This window comes from Anneissia japonica, unplaced genomic scaffold (assembly GCF_011630105.1).
Source record: "Anneissia japonica isolate Jap-2015-1 unplaced genomic scaffold, ASM1163010v1 scaffold640_len1575945_cov177, whole genome shotgun sequence".
NCBI lineage: Eukaryota > Metazoa > Echinodermata > Crinoidea > Comatulida > Comatulidae > Anneissia > Anneissia japonica.
Genome location: NW_022684376.1, coordinates 1,402,167 through 1,417,462, shown reverse-complemented (window position 1 = coordinate 1,417,462; position 15,296 = coordinate 1,402,167). Strand labels below are relative to the sequence as shown.

Below are 15,296 nucleotides of genomic sequence, written 5' to 3'. Positions count from 1 at the left end.
GGTAACACCTACTCATCCAACTTAAGCAAACTTCAAATCATTCAAAAGAAGGCTATCAGGATTATATCTGGCGTTCCACCATGGTCGCATTCTTCTTCTTTATTTTCTAATCTCAATCTTCTTAAACTCGCCGACATTAATTCCCTTCAGCAAGGTCTTTTTATGTACTCCTCCTACCATGGTCTCTTACCTTGTCACTTCTGTAACACTTTTAAATCCAATTATTCCTTTCACAATTACAGCACACATAACTGCGCTAATATCCATATACACAACCATAGAACCAATTACTTCCAGCACAACATCAGATTTTCGGGCCCAAAACTTTCTGTCTCTTTTGTTAATCTCATTATTTTTCTCTTATTTCAGGCTGTCCCTCCACAAGATTGGTTTTTCTTATCTTCTCGGGTTCTTGCCTTCTTCCTCTCCTGCATTTTCAATTCATTTTAAATCAATTGTAATATATTTGTCTGATTCAAAAAGGAAGTAAATAAATGTTGAATTGAATTGAATTGAGTCATCTGGAAGGTGTTTTCTACACGGCCGTGTTGTCATTGAAATTGGAAAATAACAGTACTGTATAAAAATACTAACACATAAAATCACAAAAAAGACAATTATATACAAATACAAAAATACCAAAAATGAAACAAACCAAAAATTTTACAAAAGTGTTTAAATATTTAATATTTTAAAATTTTATGCATTTCTAACACGTTCATCTAGTGTGTTCCAAAGAATTGCATCACGGTAAGATAAACTTTTCCTTTTATATTCCGTGTGAGGACAATCAACTGTTGAGACATCATTTAATCTGGTATTTTTAGGGTCAATGGTCGTGCAACCATGTTCGGGACCCCATAATAATCATACCTTCATTATTACCTTGCAAACTTTTATACATGTACTGTAGTAGTACAGGCCTATTCATTACATGTTTTATTTTAGCTTTCTTGCTTTAAAGGACGATAAGATACGGCCCTCCGAAAAATCGAAAATCTATTTTCGCACAATGATTTGGTGGATATTTGGAGAATGTAATATTCTAAAATAATATGCTACCCAAATTTGAATGGTGTTTCTTGAAAGAGGGACCAGATTTCCAGTCTATTTAGCTGTTTTCAATATTTTATCTTTGTTAAAGGGTGTGGTACCGCAATTTCAAAAGGTCATAACTGAAATACCGCTTTGGGAATTGAAACTGAAATTTTGGATCCTTTCTTTTGCCTACCAAGGTATTTTTAGGTTTTTGTTTTTCAGGAAAATCCAAGGGGGTTCACATGGAACTTTAAATTTCTGGCTGATTTGAGCTGGAATGACCTAACAACAATAATTATTTTATTATTAACGTTATTATTAGAAGGTTATTATTGCAATCAAAATTATTGTTTTTGATTCTCTCTTTTATTTGATGGTAACGTGATGGCGTGAATCTTCCTTTAGTATGTTGATAGTTTTGGCAGTTCCAGTCCGTGGTCAATAGATGGCACGTCTACACCGACAATGAGATTTCACGAAATCATTCCCAAGATGCATGGACTTGCTCATGATTAAGCTGTGCTGAAAACCAGTGAAAACTCGATAACAAAAACGCAAGTTAACGTATTTATTTCAAATAGATCATCTAAAGGAAATTCTAACAAATACAGTCTAGATATCTAGATGAATCTTTTCACTGAAGTAATTAGGATATTTGGTAGTTAAACAAAAGTTTTTTAATTCATTTTTTAGGTTATATTTCTTAGTTTCTATTGATTTCTGGTTTCTGTAAATTTTTGTATACACGGCCTAGCAGAATAACAACTGTTAGTTGTTTCAAGTTTCTGTGTTTTAAATAAAGCTTATTATTATATGATATTCAGCTTCTCATATTTGCCTTATCATCGCCATATTGAGTCAGAAAATATGGGTGCATGCAAGCATGGGTTAAATTGAATAATCTCCTATTTAGCCCTAGTCTTTTGCAACAAATATTTAAAATAAAGACAATTGTCACATGGCATCCATATTGCTAAACCAAGTTATTTTTTTTTTCAACTTCAGCCCAAATCATGGCAGAGCGGAGGTGATGTGAGCTCTCGTAGTACTTTCCCTCTGATAAGGTTTGCCACCCCCTTCCTCCTCCCCCTCCCCTCAACTCACAGCTGCCAATAGTTACCGATTACTCGCGTATAATATAGGCTTAAACTAGCAAATTACGACCGGAAAACAGGGGGTCGTCTTATACGCGGGACATACAAATGTTAGATGTGATTTTGTCCCCTGAAAATAATAATAAAATAATATAACTTGCTCATTTTGCAGTAACATAACAATTATTAACTTGACAATGTGTACCCTGATTTTTATAAAAGATAAATAATAAAAAAACTTGCAGTGGTTGAAGTTTTTCTATCATTTCCGCTGTAAAGATATTTTAATAATTATTTCTATATTTAAGTTAATAATTTTTATTTCAAAAATGATTTTAGGTTTTGGTATTTTACATGTGGCAATACATCTTTAAATATCACCACTTAATATTTTCTTTTGTTAAAAATGTTGTTTTCTTGATTTTGTTTCCTTTTTTTCTACCTTGAGCAAACCGGATTGTCTTCCGGTGTACTGCCCATGCAGCACCAGAACGACCCTACTTGAATTAAGTCTTCTTCTAGGTCGTGGGTTGTCCTTGGTGTTTATTTCACCCACCACTGCCTTGAAATCTGTAAAATTAATATATGTATTTTTCTTCCAATAAATTTAAAGCATTTAAGCCATCCATTACTACACAGTTTACATTCACCAATACAAATTTATATTTGTTTTTTCCTCCGTCTGGATGTTTTTGGGAAGCAGCACCTTTCAAGAAAAGCAAGGAATAAAAAGTCCCAGAAGAATCTTCCGACTGATTATCATTTTTGTTATTGTTGTCTCTCTACCTGCTGTTTCTTATTCTTATTTTATTTATTTTTTTTTTTTTGCAGATGCAGCAACAAAACATGACCCATGCTGCAAGACATGAAAAGTATATTGAGGTTTTGTGAACATTTTCCTGAATAGTGTGATAACATAATCCTGATAAAAGAAGGTAAAGCAGCATACAGTCAAATTTTAAAGTGTCAAAGCATATGGAATCTCTGCCTGTTTGACAAGGGTGCATATTCATGGGGCAATACAATACTCCCAAGTATTGAAAATACACGCCATCGTGTTGGGATTCAATATTTCTATATTATATCATTCATTAATCCTCATGATGATGACATGCTTCATGTCGAAATATTGAATCCCAGCATTATTATTTATACTTTCTTATCTGAGATTAATCAGTGGAACTTTTTGTAATAGTGTACAATACTGTTTGTTGGAATTATATTTGATGGTGTTTGGAAAAAAGTAAAACAATTGAAAATCATTAAAGTAGGCCTACCTGCTGCTACTTAGAAATTGGACACTTGCAAGTTTTCTTTATCAATTGGGCATGTACGTGTTGGTGTTGAAATAAAAATATATAGCATTGCTATTTGAAAATCGGACACTAACACTAATCGCAAGCTCAGTTGTTCAATTCATACCCAAATGACTTTACTTGGGTAGGGAACATACTAAGCATTCATTATGATGCCAAGTATTAACACATAAAACACCATTGACTGACATTACAGTACATACTGGTACATAAAAATCCGGATTTACACACTAGATACTAGCCTGGTGTCCTATTCACTAGGACACTGACCTTGTGCTTCCAAATCAGTATTTGTGAAAGTATACTGTGAGCATACAAAAACAATATCTGTACTGTATTTGTTTTTTTGTTGTTGCAGACAACAGACAAATCTCTCTTCAAGATAACAAGCAACTTTTGATATACAAAGATTGAATAATACTGTAAGTACTGTAGTATTTTTTTATTCTCGAGAACCCCCTTTTCTAGCAAACCTCCTCCAACCAAACTAATGCACTGCAGACCCGGCCACCGGGACTCAGACGTTTTCAAGCATTTGCTTGTATAATAGCATTATTTAGACCCAAGCACAGAAATGCTCTGGCTTTGGGGGTTTGGTCGACCTGGCTACGAGTCTGAATATGCTGAAGCTTATGAAATTATATTAAGTTTATTAATACCTTCAATTTTTTTAATTGTTTGTGTCTAATTTTTTTTAAATTTATATTTTGGTAGATGCGGCAACAGAGGTGCAAGACAGAAAAAGTACTGTTGCAGAGCAAGACAAGGAAGAGAAACCTAATATAATTAATTTTGTTTAATATAGGCAATTTTATTGTAGTTAATTAAATATGTGATGCCTAATAGAATGCAGAAGTGTAGCTTGAACATCCTGCTGAATATTGCATTGCCGTAATCCTGGTGAAAGAGAACATACAGGGGTTGTATTATTTTGCAGCATCACGGCACCAATTGCTTCATTCTAAAAAAAATGAGCATAATTGTACAGAAGATATGAACTGGCAATTACAATATGACTAGAGAACTGGAAACCTACTATAATTTATTAATATCTATTATATAAGCCTATATAATGAATTGTTGATGCCTCATAATTTACATTATGTAATTTTGGTTATGGAAATAAAAAATATAAGTAGTGTGTTGTGTCGTTGCTATTGAAGTTTGAAGACTGATGGATGCAGGTAAGTTATGAAAAGTAGTTGCAGCATCAAGACAACAATTGCTTCATTCTGAGAACTGATTATATTGTACAGAAGATATGAGCTGGCTGATAACAATCAGAGAAGAGAACCAGAAAGCTACTATTATTTATTAATATAAGCCTAGATCGTTTTGATATTCCATATAATTTACATTATGTGATTTTGGTCATTAAGATAATACAGTTAAACTTGCCTAAGTCGACCAAATTGTTGCGTTTTCCGTTAACAATCTTCAAGTCAAATTCAAATTTTTCAATGGCATTTTGGATTCAACTTGGGCAAGTTCAACTGTACTTATAAGCAGTGTTTTGATGCTTCTTTGCTGTTCAAGTTGTGACGACCGATGGATGCAGGTAAGATTAAAAAAGCGCCCTCCAATAGAAAAAGGCTATATTTTTCCTATGTTCCTCAATTTCTATTAAAAGTGGTGCTGAAGGGTGCTAAAATTTCCAGGGTCTCTAAAATTACTATAGTTGGACTCCGGAGGGAAAACATTTTTGATATTGTAAAACAAATTTTTATGAAAATGTTTGACGAAAAACTGGGAAAGGGTGTAAAAATTCTACAAAATATCAGAAATTGTTTCCCCTCCGGAGCCTAACTTTAATAAAGGGGCCCTCTGTGGTGCTGAAAACCGCCCTTCATAGCCATTTTATTTTTAGTTTTTAGTGGTCTCTTATTTGCCATTAATTCTTTTAATAAGGTGGTAGAGTGTGCCCTCTAATGGCCAGTTTTTTGTAATTGTAAAAAAATTGGACGTTAGAGGGTGCTTTTTAGTGCTATTGACAATTAAGAGACCCTAAAAAACTTTGGAATAAAAAGGCTATTTAGGGCGATTTTCTTCACTATTTTTATCAGAACCGGACAGATTATTGTGGCCAAATAACTTAGTCATATTTTGGGCCTTTTTCTATTCGAGGGCGCTTTTTTTTTTTTTACCATCCTGCTCATTCAATACTCAAGAAGAAATAAACAATATTATACTGAATACAATTAATATTTATTTATTCAAAAACTGAATACAATTAATATTTATTTATCCAAAATACTGTAGAAAAATAAATACAATGAATATTTATTTCAAATATATTAAACCAGATTAGAATGCTTCAACTACCAAATCACCAGTTGTCATTATCTGAAAGAACAAGTTATTGAACAAACAATAAGAAATGCAAGTCAACTTTATAAATCAAACATACATGCAAAGTAATAAGTTTAATGAAAAGGGAAAATATTTTGAAGTCAATTTATGCAAATTGATACAAAAATATATAAAGTCCAGTTAAAAGGGAAACTATTTTAAAGTGAATTTTTATACTGTAATTGAAACAACAATTTATAAAATCCAATGAAAAGAGAAAATACTTTCTATAAATAAAATAGAAAGTAATGTAACAATTTAAACAAGACATTTACCAATTAGACTTTTTGTCAAATTTGGAATTTATTTTAAAGTCAATTTCCATAAATGAAACATTCATGCAAAGTAATACAACAATACATAAAATATTTTAAAGTCAATTTTGATAAATCAAACATTTATGCAAATTGATACAACAATATATAAAAGGGAAACTATTTTAAAGTGAATTTTTATACTGTAATTGCAACAACAATTTATAAAATCCAATGAAAAGAGAAAATACTTTAAAAGTTATTTATAGAAAGTAATGTAACAATTTAAACAAGACATTTACCAATTAGACTTTTTGTAAAATTTGGACAGAAAATATTCAGTTTAGGTTAGGCCAAAATTAATTTCAATTATATTATGTTACTAAGTGACCCATAAGTGTCTCCAGGTAATTAAAATAATTTCAGAAACAAATACCAAATCTAAAATCTGCATCAGTTTTGGGTAAAGGTTCCCACAACCATTTATTTATCCCACAAAACAATTTGCAATGAACATAAAATTATTAATAAGAACATTCACAAAGATTTTTCCAGCACTCACCATTCAGTAGTGGCAGCAAGATAGTCATTCAGCCAAGCAGAGCAGTTTGACTTGTTGCAGAAGAGGTACAATGTCCAGGTTTCTTCAGAATTTTTACTGTAAAATAAATTGCATATTAGATTTAGGATGAGGAAATAAATATCAAAATGTTTAATTGTTCATTTAGTTATTATAATATAATTTATGACGTATTAGTCATAACATAATTAAATATTCGGCCGTTGTGAGAAATATTAAACATGTTTAATATTCCACAACGCAACTGCCCCAATGCAAACCATCGAGTCGGGCTGTCCGAGTTGGCCTTTACATGCAGAGTGATACTTGCCATACATTTTACAAATACTGTGCTTAAGTTTTAAAAATCTTAATCAGAATCGCTTTCAATAAGTTTAAAAATTATATTTTGTTAATGTCAAAACTAGCAATGAGATCACGTCATGTTTTGCATTTTTATGTCTGATAAAGAATCTAAAATCGAGGTAAGGCAGGCCCAGACGAATCTTTATTGTAAGATTAAATGTAGAAAAATCATCCCTGTTTTTTTTTTGCCGATAAACAGAAATCAAATTTAAAAGGCATATATTGCATTTTTGATGTTTAGATAATTACGAAATTAAGTCAAAGTATCTACTAGAAATATATTATAAACCTTTCTCACATCAGAATCAATTGTTTCGTTTACTAAGGACTGGGGCTATAGGAAGGCATTCTATAATTGCCAAAGGCTACTGACCACTGCAACAAACTGGTTTTGTAACAAGTCCTATGTTCCATGCACCCGTGAACAGCAAGATGACACTTTTACAAGTCGCGAAATGCATTGATCCAGTGTTCAGCCAAAATCATTGTCACCAAGTTGTGATTTTGAAAAGGTATTCGAGATGAAATTGTCAATATCTACATCATATTTTGTGAGCAATACAGTATGTAGGTATGTGACTATCGGCCATTGAGCGCAATATCACGGCAGCAACTCGACTGTCTGCACAGCCCTCTATTGTTTTGGCAGCAGAGTGACTGGTTTGGCTTGTCTTTGCCACATTTATTTTTTCTCTATGACCCAAAAAAATTGATGATGTAGTTTACATTTTCCTCTCTGCCCTTGTCATTAAACCAATTTTTTCAAAATTTGCAAAGTGAAAGAATTTATTGCTGAAAGCTTTGGTTTTCAAAAACATGCAATTTTAAGAGATAAGTTTATATTTTTCTGAAGCCGAGCAATTCCACGGTAACTGACGTTACATTTCATCCTATATTCAGTGGCGTCACAGAGTTTGTGACGACACCCTGGCACTAATTTTTATTTGGGGCCCTAACATGCCATGCTTGGAGGTGCGTTTTGCGAGAGAAATGGACCTTAGGCTGGAGTGGGGGGGGGGAAGCCCCCAGAAGCTCCAACAAATTAGCATTTTGAGCACCTTATAAATGATCTTCTATTTAATTTGTATTCATTCGGGTGCTGTTAGAGGCCTGAAGTTGTAACTTCTTTATGTCCTCTACATCTGTAGGCCTACAGATAACATTTAATTGTTCATAATGGATCCAGCTCCAAACACTGGAGCTGATATTTTCCAACAAACTTCGTACCACAGTTATTAAAATCTAGAGGTATTTTAAATCTAGTTATTAAAATAATAACTAGTTTTACTGAATTAAGAGGTTAAGTTTGCGTGCATAGCTAACAAACAGACGCTGGAGCCAGGGGCCCCAGTTGTGGGTCCGAGGCGCCCTCGGAGCTTATGGCATTTACGAACTGTTAACTGCATTATCAGAGAACATAGAATGATCCACTGATCAAATATTTCACACAACTTTATTATGACAAAACCAACATAGAAATACATAGGTCAACTTTAGTATGTATTCTATGTGAATACAGAGAAACGTACAAAAGCGTGATAAGGAATATGACAGGCTGAAACATTTCCAAACCACTTTCGGTAAATCAAAAGACAGCATGCTTATGTCACGCGCGCCATCGATCAAGTGTGGTTCGCAAGACAAGATTTAGCAAAGGAAATGAGTCTTGTAACTGACAATACACAAATTAGACGCGTAAAAAAAAGGTATTAAAACAAATTCCAATATCATGTCCAAGAGACAAACAAAACTTGAGTTCTATGCTATGGAATACTGCATTAGTATACTAGAATTACAGTGTTAATGATTACAAATTTATTACATATTTTTTAAGATATGAACATTATACAATGGCCGGTTGGTAACTGACGTTACACTTATTTGTAATGTTGGATTATGTAGAAGACAATATTTAATTTATAAAAAAAAAACACAATTCGGATGTTTTTGTGAGATAATTATAATGTAAATTTATGAATTCTATACTTAATTTAAGCCAGGAAGCTCAAATAGTACAAAATAAGATATGTACTACAAAACAATTTAAAACACAAACAGAATTAAATATAAAGTCTATGACAATACTGCCACTAGTGGGTTGTACATTAAATCGCTACGAAATAGAATAATTAATTAAAGCTTTGATAAATTATATATAAAGATTAATGATGGATGATTCATCATAAATTCTCCCAATAGTGGGCTGTACATTAAATTTCTTTAAACAAAATAATTAATTACTTAATAGTTTTGATAAATTATATATTAAGATTATTATGGATTCATCATAAATTCTCCCAGTTGGTAAATTACTGACATAAAGCATAGCCTTATACTACTGAAACTGACATAATGTACATTCTTTAAATTACTAGGAATTTCTTTATTTCATTTGGAAAAGAATATAAGGGATATTTGAGGCATAGTTTTATATATTTGGTTATTTATTTAGCGCCTTTCTTTGCAGATACGAAGCGCCTCTGTCTCTGGTCATTGGATCCAAATGCTTAAGTGTTGCTGCTGTAATCAGCGCAGGAGCAAGCAATATGAATGACCTTAATATTGTTATTCTTAGTGACTCTAGATGGATGTGAATTTGCCGAAATGAAATTCAATCATTTAAGCTACGGCGATGACATGGTTTTGTTGTTTCCGTCGATAGACGGGTTGTACATGTAGCATCTTGTGCAATTTACGCCACTGGGCATGACATTATTATAAGGACAAGAAATTGGTGTGTATGAGGTTTATCCCTAAAGGTATGAAGTCATATAGTTTGCCTAAAACATATCTCAATAACAAAACCCTTGAATATATTGAATCTGTGTCATATCTTGTTCACATAATATGTTGTGACCTCAGTGATTGACCATACGTGGAAATGTACTCTGGAGAAAATTTAACAAGTGCTGTGATCGAATCAAATGTTTATTATTTGAGGCATGTCGTGGGGAAATGATTAAGTTATCGCACAGGCCAGTGTTGAGTAAATGAGCTATAAAATAATAACAATAATAGTTTAATGTCTTATTAATCATGTCCCAAAGTATTAGTTCCGGAAATGGTCAACAAATCGTTTATTTAACATTATTATGATAGTTAATTCTATTAACAAATACAATGTACACAAATAAATTTGAAAGGCAATTACTCAAAATCTGGTTTATCTTGACTCTAAAAGTACTGTACTTTCACTTTCCAATAACTTATTAAGCTTGAAATGTCCAAATTCAATTAATGACCCCTCATTTTAAAGATTACATACTCAGGTATCTGAAAATACCAATAACTTGAATTTCAATTTTTGCTACAACTTAGCCATTTTACCACAACATGCCTCATTTAGTTCTTTCTGTATGAGTTTTATTGTTCTACACTTTGGTTTATGTATAGACTTTGATCTGTGAACAAACTGAGAGTATGTTATAGTTCAACATTTTAAGAAAAATGTTACGTAAACCAAGATATTGTAGTTCTAGTGCACTATTTGTTAACAATAATTTATTATCATTCCAAGAATTTGAGAAAATCAATTTTTAGTTTAAATTTAAAACGATTTTCTATTGGTGTAAACCCATTAGTTCATTCTGTAAATGGAATTTTTGAAAGTAGACTTTCAAAAAGATGGAACAAACTTCTTTTTATCAATCCATAATTTCTATGGATCCTGTGGGTTTATTTTCCCTTGTATTTATACATAGTTAAGTCTGAAATAAAGAGAAATGGATGAATAATTAGGCCAAAAAATTGTTTGTTTGCCATTTAAAAAAAAATTTAAAAAAAAGGTATAAATAGGGGTGGGTGGAAAAAGATTTTTTTGTATTTTTAATTTTTTTTAGATACTCATTAGATGAAATAAAAATAACCCACAGGGGCCTAACATGGCAATATCTTACATCAGACAACAATTTTAGACTAATTTGTAGGGCACCAGGCAAAAAATAAAGATACAGTAAATTCTGTTCACTTACATTTTTTAATTTGTAAAAAAAATGCTCAGTTAGTTAGGGGCGGGTGGAGGAGGGCAAACAAACAATTTTTTTTTTAGCCTTACTATACGCTTATCATCATATGGCAAGAAATTATTAGGAAAAATAAAGATTTTGGTAAATGATTGGAGGATTATGATGGTAATTTTCACAAAAGTGTGTAACTTTGAATTTTGAACATTTTGTTCAGTAGTGCTTTAATAAAGCTACAGAATTCCATGATTTTTTGCCACATAAGTCATCTAGAAAGCTACCTTGGGAAGCATACACATTTTTAGGAGTTACTTTGTTCAATTTTGGCAGGAACAAATGTGAGGTCTCGCCACAAAATGAGTCTCATGGTTAGAAATTCAAAAATTGAGTTTATATTATATTTAGGTAGATCACATTATAAGCTTTCATTTGGTCTTTGAATGGCTTCCCTACAATAAGTAAATCCAGAGATGTGAGCATTTAAAATTTAGGTGTATAAGAACCAAGTTTTGAGAAAATCGGCCTCAAAGATAAACTAACCTGTACAAATAATATGACTAGAATTACAGAATCAAAATTTTGTCAAAATGTTGATTTTGGCCTGTTTTGGTGAATATCTAAATATGATTTCACCAACGATGCGTCTCATTTCGTGGTGAGACCTCACATATGTACCATAAATATGACCCTTTTTTATTCTGAAATTACAGTTATACTTTTGTAAAGTCCTGTAGTTTCTTTAAGTAAGTTTTGCTTATTTTTCTTTATGCTGAAAATATAGTCATATGTTCAATGAAAACTACCAAATTTGTTGAAATTGTCACTGTCCCTATATTTTTGAGAACGGAACGTTGGTGTTTCTGGTTTCGGAAACTTCATTTAATAACTGCTTTATATTCCTTAATTCCATTTTGGATGTAACAGCTGATAACTGAACTTAAAATTTATGACAAAACTTTATTGATCCCAGGGCTTCAAAGGAATTATTTTTAAACTTAACATAATAGTCATTTTTCAGTTATAACTGTTTTGAAGACTCCGAAACAAACACTTCAGCTACCCTGTGCAAATATGAATGAAGTAAATTACCAATTCTATTTATCAAAATGTAGCAAGTAGACCTACAAAGTCACATGACTATATAATAGTAGAGATATGCCATGTGATTTGGAAAATGGAGACAATATGTACTTTCCGTTAACACTTGAAGCCTCCGAAATGCATTGATGCCTCTGAAACATTAATAACCTTAAATACCATTTTTAAACATCTAGACTGATGTCTATCATCCTGAATCTGCATTAGAATTATAAGCTGCGCGTTGTGAAGAATGTTATAAAACTATACCTAGCTTAAACTATTAAGTTAATCTTTTTAAAGAATTATCTGTAAGTTAAAAAACTTGTTTCGGAGGCTTCAAACACTTGTTCAACACCATACAGTAGTTTCTGTTGCTTTTAGTTTTAAAGTTTTTAAAGAATATTTTTATAATTTCATGCTATATATGTTTGGTTTTGATCTACTAAAATTATAGGAATGAATTTTAAGTTCTGGGTGGTTTGTTTTACTGGTATACAAATAACTAGTAATACGGATTGCCATTATTCTGAAACCTAATTAGTATTTATTGTTTGACACTGCAAGAATAATTTATCAAATAATGAAATAATATTGCACACATACTTAGTTTAGGCTAGAAAACAATTCAGGATATAAACCATCTACATTTAAGTGAAATTTCTCAATACATTGAAAAATTATTATGAACTTTTAAATGATTTTCTGAATGGTTTCGGAGGCTTCATTTTCAGTGGCGTATCCAAGGGGGAGCGTGGCCCCCCATTTGAAAACTTCGAGGCAAAAAGAAATTAGGCTAGGCTTATGCTTATGTTGTCACGGTTAACGTGTATTCGGGAATCTAAGAAGCAATATTTTTCAGTGGGCGTGGCCACCGAAAATAAATTCCACGCCCCCTCATATTTTGGTCACGGCCCCCACCAGACACCCCCCATTTTAATACTGCTAGATACGCCACTGTTCATTTTATGTTAACAACATGTATTGTTTTAATAATAAAACACCTATTCACCAACCCCTTATACAGTAATGTAATTTGACAGACCATGCAAATCAGAATGTTTTGCAATAAAATCACAAATCCTTGACAAACAAGTAGTTTACAACACCCCTCTCATTCAAAATCTACACCCTACTACTAATCTATGTTATTATTTACGTAATTTTCAGTACAATTCAAAACCGCTATTCTTTTTTTTACTGTACTTTTTTTTCATGTACATTAAATGCAGGGCCTACAATAATTAATGATGTAGTACTAACATTATATTTATAATAACTCGTGAAAGTCGCCTTTCATGAAGTTCATGAGGCTGTGAGAACTGGTGTGGGTCCAGATATTTGCCGGAGGGGTCGTTCAGAAAGAAAAAAAGGGTACTCTTGTATAAATGACAGAATTTTAAATGATGTGAGGAACCGTCACATCACTGTCTTGTCACCCTACCCCCACTGTTTGAAAGACTTGAAAGCCAAAAATAATATTAGACTAGCCTGAAAATTATTCTCATAAATGAATAATCCCCCACCCACCCCCATCAAAAAACAATCTCCGAAAAAAAAAAAAAAAAATTAATAAACTGTTGACTATTTACCAATATCTGTATCAGTATTATTATATATCATATTATGTATCATATTTCTTTTCATTTAATTTCTTTTTTTCTTAAAGAGACCGGGAAGATAGTAAAAATTGGATTGTACAGTAATAGTAGAAAATATGGACATTAACACTAGCCTGTGTGTAGATGAATTCGTCGCTCACATCACAAACTAACACAATCAAAGTAGATTGTGTTAGTTCATAAAATCACAGTAGCGTGTTAAAACAAGCGTGTATCGGTTGTCAAGCAATTTTGTTTCTTTACCACACAAAAAGTCCTCAACAACAACAACAACAATGATTTAGGTGAATAATCCATAAAAAATTAAACAAGTAGTTATTTAACCAAAGAGAAAACTGTAGGGGTGTAGCCATTAACAAGTGACTTATCTTAAGCTTATGAGCAGCGAACATCAATAATTGGTATTCAGAATAAACAAATACAACAAACAACAAAAAAATTGACATGCCTGGTTAGACGAACACTTCATCTTATTGCCCATGCCTTTAAAAGATATGACTTACAAAACTCGTCAATAACATTTTAAGGGCAGAATCTACTAAATAGCTTGCCAACATAGGCATGAATTTTGTACAATGTCCACCTAACATAAGAAAAAAATATCATCTTTTTTATTTTACTGAAATATATTCCATATGTGAAATAACCCTGAATTACAAAGATTATTACAGAGGTAATTAAGTTCCATTGATCTGAAAGTTTATTGCATTGATTCAAGTAAGTAAAAAATGTCTGATATATATATGGTATCTAGAAGTTGCTCTTGTTGTGGTGTCATTTCAGCAGTTTCCTGATTTTTGTAGTTTCAGGTGTCTGACAATGAATATTCATTATCATAACATCATTGTGATCAGACCATAGTCTGGTGAATTATGCAAATGAGCCAACTATCAAAGAGCCTGTAATACAAAAATGATATTATTATATTAAATTTTAACCAACAATATTAAGACTTAAATTAATAAAAATGATTTAAAAGTAAATGTGTAATATTAATTTAAATCAATTCTTAAATTACATTATTTCATAGGGTTTGTATTTATATTCAACACCATTCATCTGTTGTATAAAACTTGACTATAACATATCCCAATGTAATTCTTTCAGCCTTCTCGTACAGCATTCAGGTAGCATGGCTACTTCCATGTTATCTGATTGAAGGAAGGTTCATGAAGGGTTAATTTAATTTTTTTTTTTTATTTAATAATTTTTGATATTATTATTGTTTTCTGATTGTTTCAGCTGTTTCTAATCATTTTCATGCATTTGTTTTCTATTGCTATGTTTTACCTATGTGAATTTTGATGCAATTCAGCTTGTGTTATCAATCAAAATGTTTCAACAATGAACTGCAATTAATAAATGAGAAAAACTGTAGAACAGAGAAGATAAGGACCAGATAAAAAATAAAATCTGTATTGTATATGTGGTTTTTATCTTCTGTTTTACAGTTTTCCTCATTTATTAATTCCAGTTCATTGTTAAAACATTTTGATTGATAACACAAGCTGAATGCATCAAAATTTACATAGGTAAACCAATACAATAGAAAACAAATAAATAAGAATTCCGTACACCCCCCACCCCATCTTATTTGAAGCGAGAAACCGAGATACGAAAGTATAATACATACTCCAAGTATTGAAATACACGCCATCG

At 31.8% G+C, this 15,296-nt stretch overlaps 2 long non-coding RNA genes across 2 annotated transcripts in view; one reads left to right on the top strand and one right to left on the bottom strand.

The window, feature by feature from the left end:
- The window catches only part of LOC117104953, a 15,159-nt gene extending 10,558 nt beyond the window's left edge, over positions 1–4,601 (top strand). Inside the window, exons 2-4 of the long non-coding RNA XR_004444841.1 lie at positions 2,964–3,067; positions 3,807–3,870; positions 4,163–4,601. This is a non-coding gene — a long non-coding RNA (uncharacterized LOC117104953). The remainder of the gene's footprint in view (positions 1–2,963; positions 3,068–3,806; positions 3,871–4,162) is intronic.
- Positions 4,602–5,641: 1,040 nt separating this feature from the next.
- Positions 5,642–15,296, bottom strand: part of LOC117104949 — a 19,688-nt gene continuing 10,033 nt past the window's right edge. The window contains exons 2-3 of the long non-coding RNA XR_004444839.1: positions 6,614–6,709; positions 5,642–5,791 (exon numbers count right to left, since the gene is read on the bottom strand). This is a non-coding gene — a long non-coding RNA (uncharacterized LOC117104949). The remainder of the gene's footprint in view (positions 5,792–6,613; positions 6,710–15,296) is intronic.